General features: G+C 34.3%; 1 protein-coding gene and 1 long non-coding RNA gene across 7 annotated transcripts in view; one reads left to right on the top strand and one right to left on the bottom strand.

Moving 5' to 3' along the window:
* Window positions 1–19,056, top strand: part of LOC6042530 (fat-like cadherin-related tumor suppressor homolog) — a 660,890-nt gene that overhangs the window by 51,470 nt on the left and 590,364 nt on the right. The gene's annotated exons all lie outside the window — the stretch shown is intronic.
* LOC119767810 lies at window positions 1,316–4,605 on the bottom strand. Its single transcript, XR_005277722.1, has 2 exons — window positions 4,369–4,605; window positions 1,316–2,227 (listed from the first exon to the last, which is right to left on the bottom strand). It is a non-coding gene; the product is annotated as an uncharacterized LOC119767810 (long non-coding RNA).

Here is a 19,056-nt window from a genome sequence, read left to right as displayed (position 1 = left end):
CTGTTGTTGTTATTTGTATTTTTTCGCTAAAGTGTTCAACAAAAATCATTTTAATTTATGAATCATTTTCAAATTTTGTTTTCCATCACTGCCCTCCTCCCCCTCTCTCTCTCCAGCCGAGGGGGGCTCAGCTTATGTGATGGAAATTTATGACCACGATGAAGTTTTGTTTTCATTACAAAGCGAACTGAGTGTGCGAGCGTTGTTTTTCTTTCCGGCCTCGTGATGCGTGATGAAGGGCCCCCTCGGGGTGGAACTCCTGGCCCCGTAAGGCAGCACGCGTTGGCTACATGGTCCAGGTCTTGCACGAGCTCGTGAGGCCGCCAGGTTTGCTGTTTGCTGGAGCATTAAAACACCAACCAGTACAGTGTTGAACTATCAGTTCTGGGAAAAGCTGCCATAGGAGGAATCGTTTTGAGAGGCCGCCCTCGCCCGAAAGGTGATGGAAGTAGCATCGTCATTGACACTTTGTAGTTTTAATACCTTGAATGTCGTTGGAGAGCGAGGCAGGTTTTGTGAGTTACACATATAACTTTATGCTTTGAAAATCATATAATATTGAATAATATTGATCTGAATCGTCAAAAACTATCTTCAAAATTAGGGATTTTTTTTAATTTGTCCCGGGAATTCCCGAATTAGAAAAATATTCAACGGTGATGAGATAGAAATTTTACGAAAAAAAGTTTTGAAAAAGTTACTTTTTGCGTTTCTCTTTGTTTCGTCGTCCGTGTCTGTCGCAGGTGACCATGAACGGCCATGATCGATGACGACCAACTTTTTCAAAAAACTTTTTCGTAAAGTCGCGATAACTCGTGATGTTTATTAGCAAACCCCTTATGTCTATACATCAATTTTTTTGTAATTGTCTGCTCTACAACTTTGTACAACATTGTTACACTCTAAAAAATAACGCTGCAAAATTAGAAAAAACACGAAATTTTAAAATGGAAAATTTTGTTCTAAATGAAAAAATGACCCTTGTGAGTCGATGTAGATTCGAAAAGTACATTAAATTTCCCATAACATGACATGTTCCAATTTTTTTTACAGTCAAGTAACGGAAAATGGGAGAATTTTTAAAACTTTTTTAGTGTTTTTTTTCGATGAAAAAAACCTTTTTTTTTGGAATTCTGAGTACGCCATCAAATCGGGCGTCTAATTTTACATAAAAGTCCCCTTGACACCAAATTTCTATCTCATCACCGTTTCAGGCTGCAAGTTATGTACGGGGTTCCCGGGATGCGGGCCATGTTGGCTGCTTCCCGGCCCGTGGGGAGGTTCGGACGATTAACTTCAGCACTGCACTGGTTGAAGGATGAAACTTGACTGACTGATTTATTATTTCAGAAAGAATGCTTAGTATGACAAGTCTGCAAGTGTTGGTGCAATACGGCTAGGGGTGCCAGGCCGTAACTACCCCATCGTTAGACTCGAATCGTCTCGATTCGACTTTAAAAAACTGTTTTAGTTTTTTTCTCTGAGTTCCACTGATGTGCTCGAGTTGCTGCGGAGTTCGTCCAAGGGCGGATGCCTGACGTATCGAGGACATCACATTCCCAATGACTGTTCCAGGCTAGACGGAGTCCTGACGTGTCGAGGGCCTCACAAATCTAGTTGTCTGGAGCCCCGGGATGGCAACAGGAAGGATTCCTGACGTATCAAGGATATCACATTCCTAGCATTTGGTTGATGCGGCTCAGGCTCATAAGAATTATGAGAATTTTCTGGTTTGATTTAAACGATTTCTTGCTAACTTGTCCTACCAAACTTAATTCTAACAGCGATATTCGGTGTACAGTTTCTTAGTAGCATCCATCAGAATTTTTGCAGGCTAAGGCTTTTGGAAGGGACAAAAGCACTTGGGTTGAGGTTGAGCTATGTCTGCTCTCTCCTCAATCACGGCATAAAACCCTTTTTTTTTGTTCTTTTCGTTAACGCCACAATGATTACGAATTTTACAATTACAACTCATTCTTCATATCCATTACTACCTCTCAAAACGCTGGTTAGGTTCATTGGGAGAAATTAGCCTGGTTGTTTTGCACGTCTGCTGCTTTCCCTAGACGTGGTTACCAAGCGGGTGTTGAGTGAATATGGTGGAAGTCTAAAAGTAAAAAGCGTTAGAAATATCAAATAAAAGAAGGAATGAAGATGCTATTGATTTTTTTCGATGCTGTTTGCCTGCCAGTCCTCGGTTTCGGCTCGTGATTATCATCCTGATTCTCTATGGATCAAAAAGTATTGGTTAATATTCGATGTTTATAGTGAAAGTAAAAGACAGATAACAGTAGAGATAGACAACTTACAACAAGTACACAAAATGTTACACAGAAAATGCCAATACAACGACTCCTCCATCGTCAAACAAAGGTGCATTTTCTCTTTCAGCATTATGGTAGTCATGATGCTGTTTTTGTGTATTTGATACTTATTGTAAAAGTAAAAGGCGGATGAAAGTAAAGTAAATAGCTTACATTTAGTAAATAAAATGTTTAACAAAAATGCCAATGAAAATCTTCAAATTGGGGCTCCAATTGAGCAACACGACCATATGATAATATTGTGCGAATCGACCTCGGATAATTTGATGAAAACAGAATTAATTTCAGGAAAAAAAAATACATCATGCTTTGTAACAATTGCCCGTCCATTTTTTTTTTTTTGGTTAGGGAATTTTAAAAGTAATGTGAAAACACAATGGTGAAAAATTGTCAAGCTAGTTCGTAATTTCAAATTACAAATTTCCAAGTTTGTAATACTGAATTACAAACATGAAAAAAAATATATTTATATTGAATGTAATCTAAGATTACGTAATCCTCGATTACAATTCACTTGTACCCTTTGTATTTCCATGTAATAATGGATTACAATAAAATTACACAACGTCTCAATTTTTAAAGTTTTTAAAAATTTTTAATTTTTAATTTTTAATGTTTAATTTTTAATTTTTAATTTTTAATTTTTAATTTTTAATTTTTAATTTTTAATTTTTAATTTTTAATTTTTAATTTTTAATTTTTAATTTTTAATTTTTAATTTTTAATTTTTAATTTTTAATTTTTAATTTTTAATTTTTAATTTTTAATTTTTAATTTTTAATTTTTAATTTTTAATTTTTAATTTTTAATTTTTAATTTTTAATTTTTAATTTTTAATTTTTAATTTTTAATTTTTAATTTTTAATTTTTAATTTTTAATTTTTAATTTTTAATTTTTAATTTTTAATTTTTAATTTTTAATTTTTAATTTTTAATTTTTAATTTTTAATTTTTAATTTTTAATTTTTAATTTTTAATTTTTAATTTTTAATTTTTAATTTTTAATTTTTAATTTTTAATTTTTAATTTTTAATTTTTAATTTTTAATTTTTAATTTTTAATTTTTAATTTTTAATTTTTAATTTTTAATTTTTAATTTTTAATTTTTAATTTTTAATTTTTAATTTTTAATTTTTAATTTTTAATTTTTAATTTTTAATTTTTAATTTTTAATTTTTAATTTTTAATTTTAATTTTTAATTTTTAATTTTTAATTTTTAATTTTTAATTTTTAATTTTTAATTTTTAATTTTTAATTTTTAATTTTTAATTTTTAATTTTTAATTTTTAATTTTTAATTTTTAATTTTTAATTTTTAATTTTTAATTTTTAATTTTTAATTTTTAATTTTTAATTTTTAATTTTTAATTTTTAATTTTTAATTTTTAATTTTTAATTTTTAATTTTTAATTTTTAATTTTTAATTTTTAATTTTTAATTTTTAATTTTTAATTTTTAATTTTTAATTTTTAATTTTTAATTTTTAATTTTTAATTTTTAATTTTTAATTTTTAATTTTTAATTTTTAATTTTTAATTTTTAATTTTTAATTTTTAATTTTTAATTTTTAATTTTTAATTTTTATAGAACTCTTTTGGTTTTGGATATTTCGTTGCAATCGCGTCAGCGCGACGACCATGTCAAAGCATTTTCTGCTGACCATCGTATCGTTCAAATATCGTCTTCTTTCCTACGCGGTGACGACCGTTTCAAAGCATTTTCTGCTGACCATCGTATCATCCACATATCGTCTTCGTTCATACGCGGGGGGTTTTTTTTTCTTCACTTAAATTTACGGCAAAATCTAATTTTGCCCTATACTAAGACCTTATAGCCTGTGTCGACTACGATTTCGCAATATCGACACAGGAAATTGCTGGTTAACCAGACTTTTGTCCTAAATTTATTGCAAAATCTAATTTTGCCCTATGCTAAACACTTATAGCCTGTGTCGACTACGATTTCGCAATATCGACACAGGAAATTGCTGGTGAACCAGACTTTTGCCCTACATTTATTGTACTAAAACTTAATAATTACTTACCTTAAGTCTCGGTAATTCACCGAGACGACCGACTGCGCCAGTTATGTACGGGGTTCCCGGGATGCGGGCCATGTTGGCTGCTTCCCGGCCCGTGGGGAGGTTCGGACGATTAACTTCAGCACTGCACTGGTTGAAGGATGAAACTTGACTGACTGATTTATTATTTCAGAAAGAATGCTTAGTATGACAAGTCTGCAAGTGTTGGTGCAATACGGCTAGGGGTGCCAGGCCGTAACTTGCATAGTATTGAAAAACACCTCTTTTTCGCATGTTCAAAAATGGAAGGGGTCGTACCGCTCCTCCGTCACGAGATATCAAAAAACGTACCTCGAATTCGTGATCAGGGACAAAAGTTACCCCTTGGAACAAAGTTTCACGCAAATCGAAGAGGGGTTGGGGCAACTGCTGTGTGAGTTGGCGGAGAATTACCCTCATAACATTGCAAATATTTGAGCAAAAGACTTTCTAGAGGTTGCATTTTATAGAAAACAGTCCAAAGAATTCGATAAAAATGACATTTTAATCCTTAAATGATCCCTAATATTTTAACGTTTTAAGTACTAAAATTAAGTTTTTATCAATTCCTTATATTCTATTTTCATTTACTTCATCACCAACGTGTTCTCTGGACAATTTTACATATTAATTAATGTAAACCTCAAACTAAAATGAACTATTGGCGAGATACAGCGATTTTACTGAAAAAAATTTGGTTTTGTGCAGCCCGTTTTACAAAATTGCGTTTATTTATGCCTAAATTGAAGAAAATCTGATATTTGTAGACAGTATTCTGCAAATTTTTTTCTACATACTGATCGATAAAGTCGACAACTGCTTAAGTTTTATCGAGCAAGAGAATTTGATTTTTTTTCCAAAACCTCGTAACCTATTTATTAAATTTTGGTAAAATTTTCTTAGTAGATGAAACTGAAATACTCAAATTCACAATTACTTTAATTTACGAACAGTTGTACAATGAAAAGTTTTTTTTTAATTTGTTCAGATAATTATTCATGTTTGGAATTGGTTTGGAATTCCTAAGAAAACTAGGAAACTGAAAAATATGAGTTTGAAAACTTTTAAGTGGTGTTCAGATGCAAGCATCAATGCTAATAAGAGTCTTTCAAAATTAAATTGATACGAAAGTTGCAATAGACCCTCTAACAAAATATGACGACTTTGCTCTCAAGATGTCGGGAAATCTTCGCTTGTGTGTTATTTCGTGACACTTTTGCTGTAAAAAGATAAGACGTGTCATAAGATAGCACACAAGCGATGAAATGGCTTCTCTTTAACCTGCATTGACAATTAAGTAATTGCATTTTCAAAAATTAAAAACAAATTTGTGGCTACAAATTGTTGGAAATTCTAAGAACTCCTTTTTTACACCAAAAGTTAAAGAACGAGGGAATAGTCCTCACGAAAAGAAACGTGAGGAAAGTGCTATTTTGCGAGAGTATAGTCCTCTCGCGTGTTCATTCGTTCTTTGGAACAGTTCATCCTATTGAGTGGTTTATATGGACAAATGACCGCCACTTAGTCACCGAACCATGGTGGCCCATACGGCAAAGGCACGGTTCAATATGCCGATGGTCTTGGGTTCGAGTCTCAGTACCGGTACTTTTTTTTGTAGATGAACTTTTTTAGTACTCTCGGTAATTTCGGGATTTATCCTCTCGGTCCGCACACAGTACCATTTTACTACCGAATCGTGCTCTTTATCCTCTCGTATGCCGATGTCCAGTTCTGGGTGTATAAACATAAAAATGGACAAGTTTTCAAATTTATTCCATCTTGGAACGGTTCTTTCAAAAGACCGAAGTTTCAAGTTTTCTTTTTTTGTGAGCCATAGTTTGTTCGCCCTTTTTAGTGAACCGGCTCTTTGAGCGGCTCGCTCTTTTTTCAAAAATCAAATCAAATTATTCGCTCTACAGCATTGCCTTGGCGTTCTCGATTGCGAGATTCCTACTCGAAACTAGGTGTCCGAAGGCTTGATTTGTTGAGGCAATTGGATTGGATTGTTAGTCCAACTGCCTATCAGCGCGACTCCACCGAGACAGGACCCAGGGAGACGACTCCTGCACCTAGACTGAGCTAACGACCTAACCACTAGGTTAGACCGGGACCAACATTTACTTCCCTGTCCGACGGAAGGCGCGATCAGACAAATCTCGTCTCAAAATTTGCCACCGGGACCTTCTGGGATCAAACCCAGGCTGACTAGGTGAGAGGCAACCACGCTTACCCCTACACCACGGTCGCTCTTTTTTGCTCACCTCTAATTAAAATTATCCGCTGATTTTGTGTGGCCTGCCTAACCTCGACTTTTTTAAAGAAAAAAACTATAAAATCGAAAAATACTTGAAAAAAGTTGCTCTACACACCCAACGAAATATTTCGACGAACCCCCGCAAAACGTCGGAAAAGGGCCCTTCTTTCACAATGTTAAATATCAAATCTGTCGAATTTTGTATGTTAAATTTGTTCTAGGAAATAGTTGGATTAAAAATCATAGTTCAAGCGAAACTGTTCTTGATTGATTTAGATTATTCGTCATAAACATGAATGCAAATTCATAAATCCATATTTTTTCATATTTTGCGCATTTTACTCATCAAAACAAGAAAATTTCATGAAATCATGAGAAGCATGATAGAAAATTCACGAATAAAATTTTAAGACGTAAATTTTCTGCATGCATAAAAAATCGTAAAATCATGAATATTTTTCATAAAGTTTAGTCATGAACGAAAAATTAAGAATATTTGTAAAACTATTTTAGCCATAATTAAATTATAACTTCATAAATTTTTCAACACGACCAGGGTTGTTAAAATATCAAAATATCAGCTCTCAGCAATTAAAATTATCCTGCCTGAATATTCAGGCCTCAAATACAACTGCTCTTCTCTCCTTACTGAAACTCTCAGCGCCGAACATAGCCGAACTCGTTTTCGTGTTTACACACTCGCGATTGACATTTTCCTTTTCTCTCTCATTCCCACTTCCACGATCATCCTACCGGAACAGCGTTGAAACACAAACGCCACAAAACCAATTTCGCAATCGCAGTTTAACGAGACGCCATGTGTGGTCGGCTCCTAATCGCCATCTCGCGTTCTCTCATTGCAGTTTTCGGAGAGATTGAGTGACTCAGCGGTGGCAGCGCATAGTCGAGGAAAAGGGGAGGAGTGATAGAGAGAGAATGGCATCGCTGGGAATCACGAGACACAAGAAGAGATCTCACAAGCTATACACCCTTACCAAAAATCATGATTTTTTGAGTTCCAAATCACACTTTTCATACGAATTTTTCAGTTCAACCCATATAACCATTTTTATGGTTGTAGTACCTGAACTCAAAAAATCGTATGAAAAGTGGGATTTGGAACTCAAAAAATCATGATTTTTGGTAAGGGTGTAGTGAAGGCCGCTATATTCTCGGATGTTTTTGGTGCAGAGATAATCAATTGATAGCTTTTCTATCACTCATTTGCAACACTGTTCACGACTCCATGAGTAATATTCATGAAATCGCGAAAGGTATCATGAAATCATTAATACAATTATTCACGATTTCAGGAATCGAAATTCATGATTTCTCGCACACTTTTTGTTTCGTGTACCTAGGAATTTCCATCAAATTAAGAACATATTATGTTTAAAGCGGAATGTATAAGTTGAGTTAGAAATTTCTTGAACGATCTCCCAATGTCCTCAATGCTTCACTCTCCTACGCGGTAATGATCGGTCCAATTATGAGACAACCGTAAATATTTTGTCACATTCACAAGTGATATATTTCGCACAAAAACTTCTCATTCTCTCCGCCCAAGAGGGTGACAAAACAAAAGTTACGCCAAAAGAAGACGTTATTTATAACCGTCCATAAACATCCCCCTCCCACCCACAAACTTGAAATGCCTTCCCCCCTGTCGGAATTCCGTCGCAAGTCTACGCGGAGTTCTGCGGGTTGCAAACCGTCGACCACGACGGTGGCGGCAAAACTTTTTGACGAACTGGATTTATGGCTTCGATTTTATTTGCCCTCCGCATTTACGGCCCGACTGGTGTTTCTCTACAAAACGAGGAACGCAATTTCACCGTTTCAACATCCGGTGGGACTGGCACCACTGCTCTCCCGGGGATGAACTTGGACCGAGTGATAAACCCGGCGGCTTCGTTGGCCTTGTTTTGTGACGGAGCTAATGAAGCAGTACCGACCTCGAATACAGTCGTCGTCTTCGGAGGGGCATTTAAGTCAATTACCTAGACCCTGAAGGTCCCCTTGGGAACCGGGTTTGGCCAACGCGTGCTCCTTTCCACTTCATCGGCGTTTGATCGATTGGGGCTAGGGGATGTGGCAAGACACGGAAAGAAATGTTGTTGTTTAAATAAGAGAAAAATGTCTATCATTCTATGAGTAAGAGTTTTTTTTCGTGCATGAGAAACTTAGCTTCTTTAAAAATGTTCTAAATTGTTTAAAAAATTTCCCCGCCGTTAACATCACATTGGAGTGAATCAAGCAACTCGCAAGAAGATCGATATTTGCTACCGATTGAGATGAAGACCAATCCCAGGGAAACAAGCACCAGGAGAACCAGCACTAGTGTTGTGTAGACCACTTAATTGAATGTGGTTACGCTATTTATAGGTCTTCATCAGCGGGTCGACTCGGCGACTGAATTACGCCCAGTGGGGAGCTGAGAGATGCATAATCTACCCTGCTCGATGCTTTTTGGCATCCAGGGAAGTCCGGCGTTGAAACCAGCACATTCGATTACACTGGAGCTGCAAAGCTGTGAAGCCCCGTCCACGAAGATATACCAATTTGTGTCTCCCAGTGTACATTTAGGCTAGGTACACAATTTGTACTCAGTTTGAGTCGGTAATGATGTCTGGGGCTTGTTTGGCTTGCGGCAAGACCCGATTTGACCCAGCCAGCCAGCGGCACCGGTCATCGAAGGTTAGGTTAGGTCATTCATGTGCAATGGTCCTCGCCAAGTGTGTGAGTGTAAATCACGGTGGCACAATTGCAATGCATTGATTGGAGCAGCAGCAGCAGCACTTGATGTGTACACGCTCGCCAAACGATGATTTGATTGGGTCGTGGAGAGATTTGTTTGAAATGTTAACGGGACGGGACAAACGGGTTCTGTGGTGGCGGGACGGACCTTGTCTCTGTGGTCACGGGCAAATTGGTGGCAGTAGCTTGATAGTTCAATTCGTTGGAGTGGCAAAGATTGAGTTCACATTGTGTGTTAAGCTGGGGGGTTTAATGGTAAAAAAATCACAACATATCAAAATATTAAGATTATTCTCTCCAAACTCTCATCAATTAAAAAAAATCACAGCATGTCCTAAGGTGTAATTTTGTTCCGGATCAAGAATTCGAGGTTGTTTGCCATATTTTGTGCAGAGGGGCAGGTACAATTCCTTACTTTTTGATAATCGAAAACAGGTTTCTAATAATTTGTTGCTCGAAATGTTGCTTAAGTACTCATAACTTCTGGTTCATTCATGAGTAAGGGGAGGGGGGGGGGGTGTCTGAGGTTTGTGACAGCCCATGTTAAAGTTATAGAGCAAAATTCCAGCTCAAATCAGGCATTTTTCTGGTACTTTTGTACCCGACCCTCTCCGATTTCAATGACACTTTGTAGACATGTTATCCTAGGCTTATATAAGGGTCATTCCATCTGAAGCGGAACAGCATTTGAAAATTACCCTCTCCGATCCTGCTCAAATTTGGCAGGGCTGTTGATACTATCAAAACATGCAAGAATCCCGAATTTCATCCAAATCGGACCACCCCCTCCATTTTTGTACCTCCCCAAAAAATCGACTTTTTGGCGATTTTTGACCAAACCTCCTAGATTCAAATGACGATAACTCAGGAACCACAAATCTTAGAAGGTCGGTCTTAGACTCAATTTTGAAGGAAATTTGACGTAGAATCCATTTCCGTGGTCAAAATGTCGATTAGTTTATTTATTCTACCTGTATTGCGCAATTGAATAGTTTAAACGGCCGTATCTCAAAACACCCCAACTTATTTTTTTTATTTGACCTCACCATCGTGCTCCCCGGCCAATTTTACATAAGAATTACTTATCGACAGAAATGAATATGTTTCGTTCCAGAGATGTCGAATTTTAAAGTTTTGTGTTTTCGAGATAACCTACATCAGCTTCATTCGCCGCATCTGCTAGAAGCACACAGGCGGGCCGATCAATAACTGCTACCTGGTCATTTCTTGAAATAATATTTCATCATAAATAATCTTTACCAAATTGGGCAAAAATTAACTGTATAACACTGTAGGAAACTGAAGTTTAATCGCGAATAATCGCGAAATATCTACTCAAAAAAAATAATGAAATGAATTTCTGTGCTAACCCACAGGACAAAGCAATAACGACACACAGTAAAGGGCAGAATTGGATTCCGCCGAAGCGAGCAGGAAAATGCAATTAATCTTGTTAGTAACACTGAACAATAAGCGCACGATACATTATTGAGTAAAAATATGAATTAAAATGAATAAAATTTGTTGATACGTTGTACTTTAGTGAAGGACGATCACAAGGAGTAGGAAAAGGATTTCTGGAAAGTATAAAATTGAAAAATGTAAGCAAATCACAAAGTTTGATCTGCTTCAAAGCGGCTAATTCCCCAAATTTAGTTGCGATGATTTCGACACCGTCCGAACAACAGTGTTTTTTTTCTTCTATCACGGCTGCTGTCCTCAAGTATGAAGATTTTGTTTTTAAATTAAATGTACCTTGACCAAAATCATCTTTCAATCAAATGGAGCTGGCTAACAATATAAAAATTGATTTAATATGATCAATCTTTTAAACCATAAATCAGATTTGCCAAATTATGGTAAAGTGTCAATAGCAGACTATAATAATTATAATAATAATACTAAAGCAGGTTTTGGGGTTTTTGCTGAATGGCACTATTTTGCTACCGCCCATGATATGGCCTCGGAGGTACTCTAAAACGGTTAGCAACATATAAAAAACGGTGCATTCAAAATAACCCAATAAATATTCCTTTCACAAAAATAGATTGATCAAGGTAGGTATCAGCCATTGGAATAAATATTTGCGTAAATTTTTTAAAATTTAAAATAAATTATTCATCTCCCAGAACACCAGGTAGCAGTTATTGATCGGCCCGCCTGTGTGCTTCTAGCAAATGCGGCGAATGAAGCTGATGTAGGTAATCTCGAAAACACATAACTTTAAAATTCGATATCTCTGGAACGAAACATATTCATTTCTGTCGATAAGTGATTCTTATGTAAAATTGGCCGGGGAACACGATGGTGAGGTCAAATAAAAAAAATAAGTTGGGGTGTTTTGAGATACGGCCGTTTCAAGTTCTTAATTGCGCAATACAGGTAGAATAAATAAATTAATCGACATTTTGATCACGGAAATGGATTCTACGTCCAATTTCCTTCAAAATTGAGTCTAAGACCGACCCTCTAAGATTTGTGGTTCCTGAGTTATCGTCATTTGAAACTAGGAGGTTTGGTAAAAAATCGCCAAAAAGTCGATTTTTTGGGGAGGTACAAAAATGGAGGGGGTGGTCCGATTTGGATGAAATTCGGGATTCTAGCATGTTTTGATAGTATCAACAGCCCTGCCAAATTTGAGCAGGATCGGAGAGGGTAATTTTCAAATTTGCACTTTTTCGTGCACAGTTGAGATGGAATGACCCATAAGCCATTTTTGTGTATGTGGAGCCAGGGGGGCGTAAGTTATTTATATATTTTTGTATTTTGTAATTTAAATATTTCTGTATCTCGAAGCCGTTGCATCCTATCAAAAAGTGGTCAAGAACAAACATGTAGGATAATAAACGAACTTTCTGAAAAACATACACTGAAATAAAAATAGACGCCACTTCTATAAGATATTTTGATTATTAAATTTAAAAGTGAAGTTTTAAGGTGATGTCACGATTTTTATCGTTCAAAATTTTAGAGGAAACAGCCAAAGATCTTACAAAAAGACTCACGAAAAATGCGGGATGGTATATCTCTTCTGAAAAATAAAAAAAAAATCATTTACTAAAACAGTTTTTTTAAGTGGTCTAAACTTCAAAGTTTTCAAAAACCGAATACGGGAATCGATGCTCCAAACAATTTTACATAAAAGTTTCCATATTGACCACTGTTCTAAGTCTACTCCTTGTGAAGTTACAGTGGTTTTAAAAATAAAAATGTTGAAAAAATATGGTTTTTAGAGGTTTCTGGCAATTTCTATAGGACAGACTTAATTTTACAGTCTTGTAAATATTTGTGTCGGAAAGCTCGCCCAATTTCCCATATGTTTGTCTATGACAGCATTTTAATTGGATGTATAGGCTTACATATATATGTTTAATTACATTGCTAATAACTGAAAACATGTTTTTTATTCAGTGTGGTAGAAAACTGGATAGTAAATAAGCTCATGTAAATATTAAAACAAGTCAAATTTAAAAGCTGTCAAAGACAAAATTTTAGTAAATTAGACGTACCCATTGGTTAATTTATAAATGAGTTCTCCTCTTCTGCCATATCAAGAAATAGGGGAACTATACCCTTTCTCAGCCTATTTCTATTATCGGCCTATCAGCACTTTGATCATGAATTACAGCTTCCATTAAGTGTTTTTGAGTGTTCCAAAGTAATAAATAGCTGAAATAAAAGTGAGCAAGCAACTCACCATTGTTGATACATCTGAAAATGTTGATTTAATAGCGGAAACAGCAAAAGTGATGAGAATTGGTCGAACGGGTAAGAGTGATTAAAATGGGTATATTTCCCCTAATTGGTTTGATTTACAAGTATCGTGTTTGCTGAAAATTTTATTTTTTCCTGACAACAATTTAAAAAAATCAATTCGAAACATTTAAATAAAAGGATTGTAAAAAAAAAAACGAAACAAAGTTTGATATTTATATCTAAAATTATTGCTAATCAAGTCTTATGTTAAGAAGGGATGTAGGGTAACGCAATTGAAGCTGTACCTTTGCTTGTATCGGTTTTTACAACATAAAGATATAGAAGTAGATCAATTGCAAAGTAAAGCAGTGTGTGGTTGACACTAGAAGGTTTTATTTAAAATCTGATGTGTCCTGAAAACATGTTTTATTCGATATGTTTTGTTGGACAAAAAGTGTCAGCTTTTGAGCTATGAGGTATGATGGATGTTTTGTTTTTGACCAAGTGATGAATTTTTGAAAAAAAAAATGTTTTTTTAGGTTTTGAAAATGAACACAAAAAAAAACAAAATTCTAATTCTAAGTCGAAAACGACTTAACTGTGAAATATTCATGAGGTGCACCGTCTTTAAGTTACAGCCATTTTTATTCATTTTTTGGATACTCGAAACTAATGTGGTGATGAAATAATAACAAAAAATCTACTTATTTTATATAATATTTGATACTTTTTCGAGGATTTAGCTTAAATATACTGCCGTTCTACGCATAATTGTCCCATGTTCAAAAAAGTGCAACTGAGAAAAACGCGATTGAAATTTTTCGACCGATTTCTGCGTTTCTACGCATAATTGTCCCGTGGGTCCCTATTCGACCTATGTGTCCCTAATCGCCCCAGTTAGCAGTGTATCATCCTTATTTGTGATTCTCTTGCTATACCACAGGTAAACAAGATACAATGCTTAGTAAAACTTATGATTCCGTATAAGAAAATACTTGGTGGGACAATTATGCGTAGAAGTTTAATGATGGGACAAACAGACTTGGTGTTGTTTTTATTGAGTTTCCGAACAAAGTATCAGATTTTATGTGATTTTCTTAAAGTACACATCAGACTAAACTTAAAAATGCTATAAAGTCAAAATCGTCCAAAACTGACATGGGACAATTATGCGTAGAACGGCAGTATATGGTAGATAAACTTCAAAATGAGATAAAATCATTTTTTACCGATAGAAGATTTTGAAAAACACTTTTCCTAAATGTCCCCCCAAAAAGCTTCAGGGTGAATTAGCGAGGTTCATTTAAGTCCGATAAAAAACTTTAGAAAAGCCGATGGAAATACGAAACACAAAAATTAAAATCATATTATTTTTAAAATTGAGAACTGTTCATGACCAAAGATATCATTTTGAATCATTACATTTTAACTTTGTTAATATTTTGTGATTAGGCTGGTACAAATTTTGTCTTTTGTTTTTGTCACCCTCTTAGGCTGGTACAAATATTTTTAAAAGTTTTTGTCACCCCCCCCCCCCCTTCAAAATTGGCCCGAAAAATCAGGGGGCAAAAAAAATATTTTTACAATAAACTTCAAAATTTCAATGAAAATTCAAGTGCAACCAGCTGAAATCAAATTAAAATACATTCTTCTGCGTTTAAAATCATTTTTAGCATGTTTGGGTTTATTAAAAAACTTAAGATTTTTGAAAATTTTCGATGCAAAACCTTTTTTCGATACAATTTTGTTTTTGTCAGATCTTAGATTTTTTTAAAACTAATGATTGCAAAACAACTGAACTAGTGTAAAATGCATTTTAAAACACTTTTTTCATTTAAATGTGAAGACTATGGCTTGTTATTTAAATTTTTATATTTTTTTATTTTTTTGCCCCCCCCCCCTTGACCTCGGCCAGGGCCGAGGGACAAAAACTTTTTTTAATATTTGCATCGGCCTTAAAAATTGGCATAAAATATGGGAGGTCAAAATTAGTTTTTCAAAGAAGTTCATTTTTCAGGAGATATAAATGAAATCAACTGAAATTAATTAAAAAATGCATTTCTCTACGTTTAGAAACATTTTTAGCATGTTTCGGCAGGTTAGGAAATCTTTTGAATTTAGGTAATTTTTTACCGGCAAGAGTTATGACCGAGCATGGCCATCTCTGAAAAGAAGTTTTCGAAAAAAGCAGAAAATTTTCTTTTATATAGCTTTAAAGATATTTTAGGGGGGGGGGGGGACCTCGCTTGTATACCAAAACTTGGTATTGTCATGGTTTTTGGAAGGCATCATTCCAGATCGGCCATTTGGCGGCCATGTTTGTTTTAGAAAAACATTCAAATCTTGATTCAGAATGTTTCAATCCAAAAATTGTTTTCTTTGTGTTGTATGTAGAAGCATTTTACATATCGTGATTATTTTTCCATTGCAATTTACTATTTCTGGACTCTGACTTCTGATCCATCTTTGACAGTCATTGTCCCAAAAGTGAAGGACACCTTCTACGACTTTAATACCAAAATAATACCAAAATGTATGATCCTAACTTAAATTTTTTTTTCACAATTTCAAGTCATTTCTTCAGAAGGGGGGGGGGAGGAGAGGATTTGAGAATACCAAAAAAAAGTGTCCACGTGGTTTATGGATGGTCCCCATGAAAAACGAGTATTTATCTACATCATCAAAATAGCATTTATTTTTTTAAAGTACGATAATTGAGCAAATATGCGTCCGATTTTGTTAAAAATGTTCGAATTAGTCGTAACATTTGAAAAGGCCCGAATACTTTTATTTTCAACCGAATGAAAAGTAGGGATAGTTGAAATGAAAAAAAAAAAAATATGTTGACGGAAGAAACAGGGCTGATTTTAACTTAAATTCCTGATTCATCTAAACTATCCCGCTAATTTTACTCTCAATCCAGCGGAAGTCCGAAACGTGCTCGTATTACATCACCCCATTCAGCCGAGACAAATGGCCGTTTTCATCACAGCGATAGTATCACCTTGGCCACTCGAGGCTGGTACAATGTGTTAGTGACTGTGACCCATTCATGGCACACGAAGCGAAGCACGTACGAACGAGAATCATCGATGTTTGCCCTTATCGTTGAAAATGATTGACACATCACTCTCCCTGCTAGGCGATATGAGTGTGTTTGTGTGTGCCTTCACTTTCACTTGAGTGCACTCTTTTTGTTGTCTCCTCTTACACTCTTAACAAGCTCTAATCTATTGGTGTTAACTTCACAGCTTCCTGTGTTTGTTTGGCAATGGACTGTCATTTTTTTCATCTTTTCTTTTGTTTGTTTTTACTAGGTGGTCGCAAATGCTTGCAAATGGGTCACGTTTGTGTAATGTTTACATACGCACACTCACACACTCACTCACTCTGCCTATTAATGAGTTTTAAAAATTGTTATTATTTCACTCATCACTTGGCCCATAGCGCAGTGTAGCGCTATTAATTAAATGTTACAATATTTGCATACAACTTTTTTTTCTACTTCATGGCCTCCACAACCATCGCAATCTCATAGTTTAATTGCGGAACCAGCCGAGCACGTAAACCTTTTATGCTTTGGGGTCGTCTTGGTTGGACGGAACTCAACCACCGCCGTCGACGACCGCAGAAATTTGATACCGAATATTGCACACACAAAAAAAAAGAAAAAATAAAACAAACTTTGCACCACCATCGCGTCGCGTAACCAAAAGAACGGAATTTGCCTTGTTTGAACAAAGTTTAATTAATTTTATGATGACGACATGGGGAGGGCAAAAATGGAGCAAATTTCGAAGAAAACGGCGAATGATCAACATACAGGAAACGAGGTTACCGGGTGAAGTTTGTTTTTTTTTCTTGGGGAAAAGAAGTATTTCAAAATTGCCTCCGGGAGGGGAATCGCGATGCGTGGCTGTGAAATTCTGCGAAGTTTTTGACATTTTACGCATTTATATTTGGAAGTTGAATAAGCTTTTCCACGTGGTACTTTATGAAATAGAGCTAATTTGGATTCACATTCTAGGGAAACGTTGTAAGGTTAACAGAAAGTTAATGAAGAACTGTTATTGCATCTTGAAACTCCAACAATGAATTATGCTCAAATTTGAAATATTAATTAAATATCATTAACTAAGACATCATTTTGAACAAGGTTGTTGAGCCGGAGTCGGAGTCGCCAAATTCTGAATACCCTAAAATAGTTGTAGATTTGACAGTTCAAACCAGTTCCAACTACATGGAAACCTAGCTAAGTAGTTAGTAAATTTGACAAAATAGCCGGCTCAAAAAACGCTGTCGAATTGTTTTTAGTATGTCTGTTCGCTACTTCAGCTACTTTTTGTAATATTCTTTCGAATTTAAAATTAGTTTTTTAACCAATGTCACCCTAGATCCAATGTTGACCCAGATGACGGCACGTGAAATAGTTTAAAATACCTAAAATTATTAAAATACTTAAAATACTTAAAATACTTAAAATGCTTAATATACTTAAAATACTTAAAATACTTAAAATACTTAAAATACTTAAAATACTTAAAATACTTAGAATACTTAAAATACTTAAAATACTTAAAATACTTAAAATACTTAAAAAAACTTAAAATACTTAAAATACTTAAAATACTTAAAATACTTAAAATACTTAAAATACTTAAAATACTTAAAATACTTAAAATACTTAAAATACTTAAAATACTTAAAATACTTAAAATACTTAAAATACTTAAAATACTTAAAATACTTAAAATACTTAAAATACTTAAAATACTTAAAATACTTAAAATACTTAAAATACTTAAAATACTTAAAATACTTAAAATACTTAAAATACTTAAAATACTTAAAAACTTAAAATACTTAAAATACTTAAAATACTTAAAATACTTAAAATACTTAAAATACTTAAAATACTTAAAATACTTAAAATACTTAAAATACTTAAAATACTTAAAATACTTAAAATACTTAAAATACTTAAAACACTTAAAATACTTAAAATTTTTAAAATACTTAAAATACTTAAAATACTTAAAATACTTAAAATACTTAAAATACTTAAAATACCTAAAAAAGTTAAAATACTTAAAGTACTTAAAGTACTTAAAACACGTTAAAAACTTAAAGTACTAAAAATAACTAAATTACTTTAAATATTTAAAAAACTTAAGATTCTCAAAATACTTAAATACATTGAATACTTTGAATATGCAATTAAAAACTTCTAAAACCTATTAAACATTAAATATGCATTTAAAAAACTTTAAAATATCATCAAGCCGGTGGAAATCAAGCTTGATAGAACAATATTGAATTTCTCCAGCGTCATAACTTGGTATTATACAAATTCCAAATTGGTAAATTTCACTTAAATGTTAGCTGATTCAACCAAAAAAATCGCTGTTTTACCAAGGTTTGAACCCAATTTGTTTTCATTGGTAAATTTGAGATGGAATTTTTTTCGTGCATTCAGAATAGATCCTCATTTTCCTTGAATTGTCTGACGTGGGCTTACAACTTTAGATCGATTTTTTTATTGCAAAATCATCACTCTCTTTCAACTATTCCGATTTTTTCATGTCAGTAGTGCTTTGTGTTTTAAAATATCTAATACAGTGGACTCTCTGGCTGTCGATCTTCTCGATAACAATATTGCTCCAGCTGTCACTAAATTTTTCAGTCCCTTCAAATAGATTGCTTTGATTTTCCGTTCTATAATATGATAACTCCCGCTCTCGACGGTCCCTTCAATATCGACAACGAGAGAGCCCACTGTATTGAAAATAAAAACTGGCAAATCGACGATGTGCTATCTTACTGCACGTCGCTTTTTGACGTTCCGAGAAAAACGAGTTTTAATGTTTGAAAATGAATAAATAAAAATAGAACAATAACAAGCACGTTTTATTTGACTGACCGTTCTGTGCAGTGTCCCGAAGTTTGGTTGAATTTGGTTGCCACGA

Source organism: Culex quinquefasciatus, chromosome 2, assembly GCF_015732765.1.
Source record: "Culex quinquefasciatus strain JHB chromosome 2, VPISU_Cqui_1.0_pri_paternal, whole genome shotgun sequence".
In the NCBI taxonomy this organism is placed as follows: Eukaryota; Metazoa; Arthropoda; class Insecta; order Diptera; family Culicidae; genus Culex; species Culex quinquefasciatus.
The sequence above is the reverse complement of the archived record's forward strand: the minus strand, read 5'-3'. Positions and strand labels throughout refer to the sequence as shown.